At 39.0% G+C, this 12,743-nt stretch overlaps 1 protein-coding gene across 1 annotated transcript in view; it reads left to right on the plus strand.

Annotated features, from left to right (window-relative positions):
* PTPRN2 (protein tyrosine phosphatase receptor type N2) overlaps positions 1 to 12,743 on the plus strand; it is a 493,917-nt gene that overhangs the window by 320,165 nt on the left and 161,009 nt on the right. The window lies entirely within an intron of this gene.

A 12,743-nucleotide genomic window follows, 5' to 3' on the forward strand; every position in this document is an offset into this window, starting at 1 on the left:
AGACTGAGAACACCATGAAGTTGAGTCCTGTTCGTTCAGGAAGTAGCCCAGATTTCATTGTATTGATTCATACTCAACAGTGCAAGGCCTACAGTTACTGAGTCTTGACAGCACTTGAAAAGGCTGACTCGTGCCGTCATTTCCATAGCATTGGCTATCCTAATTGGCAGGGTTTATATGGTCCACCTGATTCTGCATTTTTGAGATTACTCAACTTCAGGACCATAGCTCTGTTAAAGCTTCTGGGACTGAAAATTGCTAATCTTGCATGACATGCTAAAGTATAATTGTTCTTTGTGAAGTCCTAATCCAGTGCTTCTTGTACGATGATCATCATAGATCAGTGTTGGAGGAGGAAGAGGGCTCTAGAGTGAAGGCTATGTTTCACTGAAAGCAGAATCCTTATCTCTCAGAATTCATCTATTTCCCAAAGTCGGAAACCAGCAAAACGTTTCTCCAAGTTTTTTATCAGGCATCAGTTGGTGTTTAAATGATTATAAGCATGTTATGAAAATTGATCTGTGTTCAACTTGCTTTATAGTTGGAACTAAATCATTATTGATTTTATATTTTTGTATTAAATTATATATTACAGCTTTAAAGTGCCAAATGCATGCATAAATAGAACCCATTTTTAAAACCGGTTGTTACACGTACTATTGCAGAAGGTGGCAGCTGGGGAACTCACACTACCACATGGTACATTCAGACTACTACAGTGTGAACACTTTGTGTAGGGGAAATAAGATTATGACAGAGCAGAAAAGGGGAACTACACCTCCGCACAACACCGTTCACGTCATTAACCTTGAAGTAGGAGTTGCATCAGGATGTTGTCCTGAACACTTTTAATGGTATGAACATCTTTTTCCACAGAAAAAAAAAAAAAAAGATAAAATCAGTGTTTTTAAGATATCTATTTTTATTTATTTTATGTTTATATATATGTATATATACACATATAAAATAAATATATATGAAGGAAGCAAAAAGTCTCTGCAGAGGGAAGAGATGGGAAGCCAAGGCAAAGTAGAGCGAGATAGGTCTAGGTGGATGAAATCCAAAGAGGACACTGATGTGGCTGTTGAGTCTGGATTAAGGGGCTCCAGTGTAAAGTCGCAGAACTTGTGTCAGAGGACAGAAAGACGCCTGGTGATCCAGAATAATCAGAACAAACTGGGAAATAAACATGGCGAGAGCAGGAGCCTGTGATGGTGGTAGATGCAAATTCCAGCAGAATTTTTAGAATGAGAGGTGGGTTTTGGACTGACTCTTGAAACTAAAGGAAAGTTTATTTGAAGTGATGATGTGGTACGTGCGAGAAGGTGGGCGGCAGCTCTCAAAAGCTGAAAAGCCGGGAATCACTGAGGTCAGAAAGAAGAATTTTGCAGCTGTTGAGACTGCAGGCAGCTTGGTGATTATATAGCAGGGAAGTCTAGCTTTTCCTTCTTCTGTGTATATTTTGAGTCAGCCTTGAAACATTTAGCTTTGCAAGGATCGCTGTTCTTTCCTGGAGTAACACCTGATCACATTTTCTTAAGAATGGCTTTTAAAAAATTGAAAATGCAGTATTTCACTGCTTGTGGGGGGAAAAAAATCTTAGAATAAGAGGGGGTAATTGAAAACAAAAAGATTGTTCTTTCTAAAGGAGTGAGCTATGTATTTAGCAGTTTAGGTTAAACTTTCTCTATGTTAGATCAATTTCTTGAACACTTAAAACTGTGAACAATCAAAAGTGTACCTGTTTCAGAAATAAACATGAAAGGTCCAGCAGAACGGTCTGTGCTTTGCATCAAAATAAGAAAAATACATTTCAATGGCCATTTCCAACCTCATAATGCATGTGTTACCTGGAGACAGAAATACTAAATTTTCACAGAAATTCTGTAGTTTAAAAATGTCATGCATTTTTGTGCACTGAAAATGAAAAAAATAACCTTGCATGTGATGAGCAGTTTTGGTGTTGCTGGAATATTAGAGTGAGTTTTGAGAACAGTTTTTATAAATAAAGCTTTATTAAAAGACCTGCTAAATCAGCAGCAATAGTTTCAAATTCTGGTTTCATTTGTGCTCCCTCTTTATTAAGAACAATTATAATTAACAGTTTCTGTGGGAGACTCTCAATTTTAGCTTTAAACCTTCACAGGAATCTCCAGAAGAGCACAACTGTTCTCTGTTCTATGAAATTTAATTGGCTTTAGCACAGTTCCTGCTAATAAAATAGAAAAGTAATATATCAGTAGGTGTCCTCCCTTGTTTCTTTCTCCTATTACAGCAATCCCACATTGGACTGCGAGTGCAATTCGATTCGCAAGTAAATCAGGAACAGTTTCTTAAAGGGCGATTTGTGAGGTGCACCACTGCTGCAGAAAGTAGCTTTGATTAGTGAGTAGTTGACATCCTTCCCTGGAAAACCTCATGTTACAGGGAGCATTTTGCAGTACTTCAGGTGGAGAAATTAAAAGGCTATTGATCTCTTGTTCGTTAACAATCTTATTACACTTTTGCTAGACTGGCTGCCTAATGCCCTGTCAAAATTCACGCTTGGCTGCCTGTTATACTTCTACATACTTTCCAGCATCAGCCCTGTAAGATAATGTGACATTTTTTACTTTCTGTCTCAAATTGTTGTGCAATTGCATCCTGTGATATTTACACTTATCTAGAAGCAGTTGCATATCAGCACTTAGTGAGAGACTCCCTAGACACACTTGAGTTGTACAAATGTTAAGGCCCCACACTTAGAATAAATATTCTAACACTCATGCAGTATTAATAATACAAATTCATAATATTTATAATACATCCCAGGGGAGAGGAAGGGAGGTTCACTTGAGTGTATCACACATCATTTCAAAAAGATTTGGAAACAGCTGCTTTCTTTCCTAGCTCGTGGCAGCTGATGGATGCTGCTGCTGTTGGAGACGGTGCTGTCTGACATCAGGTAATATATGTGCTGCCGAGGAGCTACAGCATCCCTCGGGATACAGGGAGCCTCGTGGCACACTTGTTCAGTGTGATCTAATACAAGCACAAGTCATTAGCACTGTAAGAATAGCAGTTGTAGAAAAGCCAATGCAGCCATTGCCAAATCTGATGATAATTTGGCTTCTAAAAGTTCATTGGAAGAAAACCGTTAGTGAGTCACACCTGTGAGAAAATACTATATCATTCTTATTTCCCCAAGGAAGATAAATTGCACTTCGATCAATGACAAATCAGAAACATCAGTCACTTTTGAGAGCAAAATCTTTGTGACCAGGTGCAATATTTTTATTCCGAGTTCTGAGGCAGCTCTGCTGCCTTTATATTTTAAAAATAGCAAAGATACAGTAACCAGTGAAATGTCCCATCAAGCAATTAGGATTAGGTTTTATGGAAGAGATCCTAAATGGAGTTAGGGCTTCCAATCCTTTGAAAATCTTATCCTAAGTCTACATGAGGTTTCAGCTTCCAGAGGATGATAAGATCACAAGCATTCAGAGCATCTGCTAGGTGATCCAGGAGAAGACAATGGTCTGTATAAGCACATGTACAGAACAAAATCATGTTTTACCATTTCAAAATACCTGCCCCTTCTGGTTTACAGGATGAGTTTTTGTTCAGGATAGCAGTATTCATTCTTGTTTTCTCTAACTTCTGACTTTACAATCTAATTAAAATTACTTTATTAGGTTTAAAAAGTGTTTTAAAATAAAAGGTGTTCTGCTAACTACACGCAAATTGGATGCTTGCTAGTACTTGTCCTTAGGGCAGGCCATAACTCAAGGATGTCTTATTAAGTCCACCCGTAGGTAGTTTTAGACCTTTTAGCTTATTTTATGTTGAGCACCTCATGTTCTTTCTAATCCCCTTATTATGCATTACTGTGTGCTTTCTAAGTAGTTGATGCTGTATTATTTTTAGTTAAACTAACAAGGTCCAGGTTAGGATTTTATTCGATAATGGTTTGGATGCAGAAGCTGAGTGACTTTCTCAAAAGGGTATTTCAAAATCCACAAAAAGCAGTATGTGATATTTAATTACTTGAAAAAAAATTCTAAACTATAAGACACCAAGCAAAGGTAGCTGTAGCTCCTGGATTATCAGTGACATTGTAACCTAATTAAAATATCATTATGTGTAAGCATCACAGGTAAGGCCTTCATAATACCTTGTGACTATGCTCACATGAGTTGCCAGAGTTGCAATGGCTCAGTCTTCTGTATTAAAATCGTAGTTGCATTTTGGTAGGGATTTAATGTGTATAAAATGTATTTCTATATAACTCAATTATGTGTAACTATTTGTCAGTAATCAGCAGCTAACTCTGAAGCAGAGTAGATCAATTTAGCTGTTGCTATTGCGGGGAGCTATGTTTCTTTGGAAGCTACAGTATACAGTGGTCTTCCCAAAACACCAGTGAATGTGCAGCCTAACAACTGAATTGATTGAAGTTGAGCAGAGGGGTTAAGTTTGTTTGAGTTAGGTGCAAAGGCTCTGCAAAGTTCTGTTTGCCCTCCCTCCCAAAATAATATAAACATGAATAAATGTTTATAAAGTGTATATAAATCTTCTTAAAAGAGGATAAAGCATATAAATGTGGTCTTTTTCCATTTTGTGAAGGGCAAGAGCTGATTTACTTATCCAGATTGGCTTTTAGAGACACTTTGGACAGGGGGAAGGAAAGGGGGGAAATAATTTCCACTGGTGAAAAGGAAGATGTTGATGCTGCTTTTGCTGTTTTTACTGTATTGCAGAGTGGGAATTACTTATGTAGCTGGAAATAATCAAGGCACGAAGATAACATTCCTCCTGCAAAATGCATTTTAAAAAGCCCCATTTCTGTTGTATTTGAAGGATGGGTTTCAGAAAAAGGTCTGAGCATTCTTTTTACCCAGAACATCATGACACAGTGGTCCACTGCTGTGGAGACTGAGAACCTCCCATCCAAATCCACTGCCCAAATCCCAGAAGCAGGAGTGCAGCAGGTGCTGCTCCTGCCAGCATCAGCCTGGCTGTTCTCTTTTCTTTGGTGCTGATGGAGGATGAGGAGATAAAGGTGATGAGATTGTTTCTTAAAAAACAAACAGACAAACACCAAAATGGAACAATTGTAGAAAGGTGATATTATTCATAGCACCTACCGTATGCATGTGTGTGTATGTATATGTGCCATCACAGGTCACCAAACAGATTACTTATCAGACAGTTGAAAAGGGGAAACCTGTACCTGGCTTTCATCATAGTGATGGTCCTGGAAATGCCTTTTTATCTCATCAGATTTATCACTGGGAAAGTCCCCTTGCTCTCATTTTGCACTAGTCTCAGGGCTCAGTTCTTAATGCAGCCCTATAAAAACACGAACCTGTAATACATGCCTGATTTCAGCTGTAAAAGGCTTTTGTTCCTACAGTGGCCTCCCTTTGCTGAAAATCTGCTCTGCGTGAGCTTTCTCAGTGTGTAATTACTTGAGGATCTATAGGTAAGACTTTTCAGTACTTAAATAACTAGTATATGAAAACTCCATGGTGAGGCCTTTCATAAATCAGAGGCAGCTTTGGTGCGATTGATTTGATGATGCAGTTCACTCTAGGGGCTGTGGATGGTGGAGTCTAATGAAGAATATTGAAAAGGTTACAGAACTTTCTTTTGTTTTATGTGCTCTTTTTTTGAGGTTGATGCCTGAATGGTAGAAACAGTCAAGTTATTAAGACCCAATCTTTGAGTTATATTTAAAATACAAATCTCCTTAATTTTGTTTCAAAACACACATTGTCCACATTTTTTTCTATTGAAAGTGCAAAACCTGTTATTTCTGGCTAACCATTACCTTTTCTGTTTGTCAGACTAACTAATGGTTTTTCTCATGCACTTACTACAAAAATATGCAAAAATCCAATTTAGGCCTGCGCTGTACTAAAAATGTTCATGAAAGAACGTGCTCCTTAGAAATACTTTGGCTGCTGTTACTTATTCATAACATTTTCCTTCCATCTTCCCTCCCTTGCAAGCAATTATCATGGCTTGCCTGAGTTGTCTATTCTAAGGGCAACATTTAAGCCCTGTCAAGGATGCACTGCAGCAAAATGGCTAGCAGTAAACAGCTTTCAATATGCCATTTTAGCATTAAATTCTCCGAAGACCTCTGTTATTTCTCTTTTAAGAGAGAGAAAGAACAGTGTTATTCAAGATCAGGCCACAGAAAATATCAGTGAAGCCCTTTCTGTGGAGGACAGGGCATGTAACTCAGCAAGCCTGCAATCAGCAAAGCTTTCCTCTAGTGCACGGGTGTCTGTTTTTTTCTGTGTATCAGTCTTTCCGGAATTATATGCTCGGAATTAAGTAAAATATATCGTAATGTTAAATTGGATTTCTTAATTTAGTCAAAAAGACTCATATTTCTTTCAGTCCTTACTTTGTTTTTCAGGGTGGTTTGTATTTGGTTTTTTTCAGGATAGCAGAAAAGGCTGTGGCTGTCCTATTCTGATTTGGTTAAAGAAATCTTTAGATAGCAGTGTTAAGCTTATGGCACAAAGGCAAATGCCATTGCACTCATACTGCTTTTATATAGCAATCACGTTGTACCAGAAATAATAATCTCTTGGTAAGCTAATTTCAAAATGATGATAATGACAATGATCTCCTTTCTAAAGTGCTTTGAGATTTGCTGATGAATGTCTCGATGAAAGAGATAGATAGAAATTATCATCAAAAGCATTCATGTACAGAAATTCCAAAGAAAATTATCAGAAAATTTAGGTTCCAAAGTTTTGTACTGCTACGGAAAGTCTCTGTTCTGCCATTTCCATCAGTAAAGAGTGAAAATGAATGTGAAAATATGCAGGGCCAACAAAGTAACCCTATGTGCGAGCCCCCCCTGCTGCCTGTGACTGCCAGCACCTAGCAAGCCTGCTCCCAAGCCACTGCAGATTTTATTTACCAGGTTCAAGGAGAAGCAAAGTAGTTGTGGAAGACATAGTGGTTGGGGTAAGGATTAAATTTGCTCAAGAGAGATGTCAAACTGGGAAGGGATACATTTTTTTTTTCCCACCTAAAACTCTAAAATATGTTTGTATGAAAGGAAACATTTGACAATCTTTATTAAAGCTAATAATATTGTTTGCTTTCAAAGGTGTAACTATTATTTTCAGAATTTCATCAAACATAAAATAATATTGAAAATGTATATGGACCTTTGCATTTATGCAGCTTTAGCAGAAAATTTTAATTTCACTGTCTAAAATAATCTCTTCTCCGCTAAGATTCTAAGTACTATGTTTCCAATAGAAAAGATTTGGTAATGGAAGTGCAGGTGTAAGGATTTATACTCTGCAGCCTTGCAGCTTCTTTGCTCATTTTCACCTGCTCAGCAGGAGAGGAGAGTGGGAGTGAGTGCTACAACAAGAACTACAGCACGTTATACTTTTTGTGAAAAAGTATCGATATCTAGGCAAGGCAGTGAAGGATTAGGTCCCCTGGGAGGTATCCAGGAAAACAGACTGCACCAAAAGTTGTGCTCCTTCAGTTGAAGTGGGAGGTAGGTTGCTGATGAAAATTGTCTTTCAGACCAGATTTAAAATTTCGCATCTATGGCTAGAAATGAGCCCACGACACATTTTGCAGTTCTTGGATGTGCTGTTTCATAACTGATGTTAATATGAGCCACAGTACAATGCAAATTCTCTGTTTCGGTAATTCTGCAGAATTACTTTTTGTTTATATTTTTGCTTTCCCCATTTACTACTGTAGAAGAGCTACAAAGGAACAGACGTGGTTAGGCAAAGGGCAAAGAAATGATAAACCACTTTATTTGAACAATAGAAGGAGGAAAATACAGAGCTAGGCTGCCCACTACTGCAGCTAACGAGCTTAACATGAGTTAACAACACAGGAATAGGGATGGCAGATTTAGGGTAGGAAGGTGGAACTGGGAAGACCGTAGGAACTGAAGCAAACAACATTGCTGCATGCCAGCAGGCTGAAAGTGCTGTCTTTCCTGGGAAGCCTGTGCTGAACTGCTGTGTCATTCTCTGAAGGTTAGAGACCTTACCTGGAATTTAGAGACTTTGGGAATCACTGAGAAAGCTGTGGGAGAACAAGGTAAAGCTTGTTCAAGGATTAGATTTTAAATAATTTTTTTAAAAAAATAGGCCACATAATCTTATGTTCTCAGAGAGACTATACAGATATTTTGGGCAAATGTCTATGATGTTAAACTGTGAAAGTGATTACGTTGTAGCTACCTAAGATAGCCCTGGAAATGCTGTTTTAAAGTAGACATCACATTTTCTTTCAAATAATGTGTAGGTTTGCTCTAAATTGTTAAATAGTTGCTCTATATCGGTTTGAAAGCTGTTGAACTTCAACAGTGTATGAATGTGTGGAACGCTTACATAGTCTTCAAGATGAAAAGAACTTTATGGGGTTTATCTGAAATTCAATGATAATATTTGTCAAGACTTTAGTGGGCTTTGGCTTAGACTAAGCTGTCATTTGTAAGTGGTCAAAGTAAGGAAATGAGTGCCACTGCTCAGCAAAATCTAGCATCCCTGTTTGACCTGGGAACCGCTTCATGGCTTAACTAACACAGGTACCAAAAATGAGATCAAGGTTCTACAGTCTCCTTCAGATGCATCTGCTGTTAGCTGAAAGCCTTGAAATTTTTATGCTGTGAAACTTGGCAATAAAGTGTCAAGCTGCCTTAGGTAAAACTTTCAGCAAATTGGAAATCCATCACAACTACTTAAGAAAACTCTTTGAAGGCTACTGTTGACCTTGGATTCATAACTGTCATGTTTTTGACATTCCCTTTCTTATTTAAGTTGTATATGCACTTTGCACTGTCTTCATCACAAATATAATTTAAGATTGATAAGACCCATCCATTAATTCCAGCTTTTTTCATGACACGTCTTAAACATCTCCTGTCCCATCTCCAGCCTGTGCTTTTCATATTAAGTAATAGTCTGAACTTGCATAAAAGCAGTTGACTTGCAGAGGTACAAGGCAAACTTGGTCTCTCTAGATAATATAGCTTAACCTCTTCATTTTTGAATGTGATTCCTTTCAAGGATGTAAAGTGATGATACTTCTGTTTACACACTGAAAGTCATTGGAACTTATGCTAAATTTAAGGCGGTGCTAACCTCTTTGAAGGACTGATCTCAGGGTCCTCATTGACTTGACAGATTAAGTCTCCAGTAATCTGTGACTTGATTTCCATCCTGCTTTGCACCTAGGTAATAGTATTGAGTTCAGCATTGTTAATCCTTTTCTAAACTTGTCTCGGGCATCTATCCTGAAGCCTCAGTAATTAGATAAGACAACAGAGCTGAAAAAAGAGTCCTTCTTTTGTTGTACCTGCTGCAGGATGCACTGTAGTGTGTGTCCGTAAGGAAGGTCTGGTTACTCCTGCATCTGGAAACCACACAAACAAGGGACACAATGAAAAGACCGTAAAGAAAATAATACAGCAGTCAAAAAAGCAAGGTATCTTCCTTATTTTCCCAAAATCCTGAAATAAAAAACATCATTTCCTACCGTCTTCTTCTTAATCACACTGCACAATCTGAAGGACACTTCTGGCGTAGGTTTAGTGAAGAATCACAGTTACAGTTGCTCTAGTACATTCAATCTGCCATTTTTCTCTCTGACCTGTCAATAAATACTTTCTTTGTAAAAGCTGGTGTGAAGCAACCACTGTGCTGTTAGTGAGCTAGATGTGCTAATAGTGGCACAACCTGCAAGGCTACTGGGCAAATAAAAGGCTGGTTTTAGGAACGCATTCTTTGCCTTTCTCTCAGGTGAAATAAGGAAATCGTGGCTGACCAGAGCACAAAGAAAATGAGTGTAGGGAAATTGCTCTTGTGTCACCTCAGTTCACCTATTTGATATTTTTCTGCAAAGAGTTAAACAAGGCCTTTAAAGGAGGGCAAGGGGAAACGGAACAAGGGAAATCAAGCACGACCTGGAAGAGGTCACTGGTGATAACATGGTTGCTGTTAATTGGGGAAGCCCTCTAGCCTGGCTCTATCTAGCCTGGCAAATTTTAATCTTTCCAATCTGAACCTGTAATCACATAAAACACTAAACCATGTAAATGTCTGGGTAACGGCACGAGACTGGAGGACCTGCCAGAAGTGACCAGTCCTTAGTGAAACAGCCCCTGAAAACGTGTTGCAGTTTTACATCTCACAGATAGAAAATTGAGTGGAGGGTTAGGTAAAAATAAGCATGCATATACACTTTTTCTTGTATTTACACCCTTGACATGCTGTGTGTTGTTAGTGAGTAAATACTGCTCTGCTCTTATTAATTTTGGGGAGTTTACTCATCAAAGAGGTTTTAAAAATGCTAGATAGAGTGGTAATACATACTATCATAATACGGAGAGCTGGTAGCCGCTGCTCTGACCCTCAGACTAGCCACTGGCTATGGAAACCAGACTGGTAAGTGAGGACACTTAAGTTCCTATGGACACTTAGGTTATATATAATTTTAGGGAATGTCACAAGACTTTGTAATTTTTTTTAGAGGAAAAATGGATATTGTTCTCCCTCTGCCTCAGTTGCTACCTAAACAAAACAAAAAAATCTTTTTCCTCTGCAAATGAGTGACTTTATAGATGCAATTAATTTTGTTTCTTAAAGGATATTTTCCAGAGGTTTTGGACATCCTTAGGTAGTTTAAAAGGAAGGAAAGGAGGTGGGTGGTGGTAAAGGGAGAATTAAGAGGAAAGTGTATATCCATTAAGGACATAATACCACAGCAGTAATCCTGCCATTGGATATTTGTGCAGGACCCAGCATCTGTGCCTGTTCAGAACCACAGGATAACAGTCAAAATGTGTGTGTTTTGTTGTGTTTGTAGACTGCACCTGAGAGATTTTTTTCTCCCTCCCCTTAATTTGGGCTCTTTATCTTGAGGCTGTCGGGTTTGGTGAGCCAGCCAAGCTCTGCCCGAGCTGAATGCTGGGTGTTGCATGTGTGCATAAGCACGCAGCAAAAGCTTAGTTATTGTCTATATTATCTCTGTGCACTGGGCTGTGATTTTTCATTTCGTAGCTCTGTCACAAATTGGTGTGCTTGAACTGGTGACACAAAAGAAAGGATTTGGACACATATTGGCATGGGTTTCATTAGCCACTGCACTGCCCTGGTCTGAGCTGCTTTTACAGATAAATCCTGTATTCTTACCCCAGAAGTAAGCAACAGAACAATTCTTTACAGGTGTATTTTGTGTAATCTCCATATGCGAATGGTCACATCTTATTTCATTTTACCACAGGTGCTATGTTCTGCTAAATGCTTTCCTTTCCAGGGAAGAGGGAATGGGGAAAATAGCTTTTCTTTTGTTTTTAACCTGTGCTACATGTCTATGTCAAGTTACAGAATCACTAAACAGATTTGCAGCCCACAAGCCCTGCTTTGGTTTAGCTGCAGCTTCACTGGGCATTGTTTTAATGCCCATCAGCTTCCATAATTTCAGTGAAAGAGAAGGGCTTCTCATACCTGGTGGGATTTTGGGGCATGGGCTTAGTGGAAGGTCAATGGCAGGAAAGGAGGTTTTCCAGTGTGAGGCAGGTCAGGGAAGCTGAACATCCTGATAGAAGGAGAAGAACATAGAAAAGGCACCATGGAATTATTCAGCTGCCTGCCCAGAATCTGAAGTGCCTTGGTTGTTCATCACATCTTATCCATTAGCTACTTTTATTCTCTCTGGTCATTATGATTTTTTTTTTTTAGCACAAAGGCCATATTTACCGTGTTTGTGCAGATCTTAACACCCTCCCAGAGACAGCACAAACTGAGGCTGTGTTTCTGCGGACGTCGCTCTTGGCATCAAAGGCAGCGTGAGCCCTTCCCGCTCTTCTCCTCTTGAACTCCATCTGTTTATTCCATTTATCTCCAACTGTTCACTCCAGGGGTGGCTCCTCAGTTGTGCCATTGCTGCTTTTTGCAGGGCTACAGATGAACTGGTTGACCTTAGCTAAATTAAAAATATGCTCAGTCCCTTTTTTTAATTCTTTAACAGGATTAGCTGTGAGTTGAGTTGCTGAATCTAGTTCACCACAAGGGTGCACAGACAAACAGATCAGCAGGACTGAGGGATGAAGGCAGGAAGCAGGTACCACATTGGCCTGTTTTGCCGCCCAGAAATGTGTCCTGAAACCGTGACCTGAAGCACAGTCAAGTGTCAGAACCAAGACAGTCATTATGAGCCTTGTGCCTGAGACCTTTACATCCCTTATCAAGATGATTAGAGAGAAATATTGGACCAAACTGTGCTTTCCAATGTATTCTTAACACCTTCTCAGAACTGTGGAGGCAGTGAATGGGTATTTAAGGATGGAGCTTGGCTTATTGTTAGGTTTGGCTTTTAAACTGCCTTCTACCCTTCTGTGCAATATATTCTAACTCCTCTTTATTTATACCCAGTACTTTGTGATGTTGCCTTTATCATCTGATTGTTATCCCTTTTGCAGTCATGCAGGAACAAATTTTGGCTTTCTTTGCTGGCTCACCTTTTAGCTTCTCTTGTCCCTGTGCTGTTTGTCTTTTTCACACTGAATGCTGATGAGGTATTATTTGGTCTGTCTTCAGCAGTCATTTTCTGGGTAATTTCTTTAAGCAGCAAACACTAATTCCTCCCACTCTTTAAAGTGCCATATGGGATCAGATTACCAGATTAAACATGAATCCATTTTTGGATGGCATTTCTGTCCCATGCTAATTCTATTAAAATTATTGACTATCTGGCTG

Source organism: Leptosomus discolor, chromosome 6 (genome assembly GCF_034619465.1).
Source record: "Leptosomus discolor isolate bLepDis1 chromosome 6, bLepDis1.hap2, whole genome shotgun sequence".
NCBI lineage: Eukaryota > Metazoa > Chordata > Aves > Leptosomiformes > Leptosomidae > Leptosomus > Leptosomus discolor.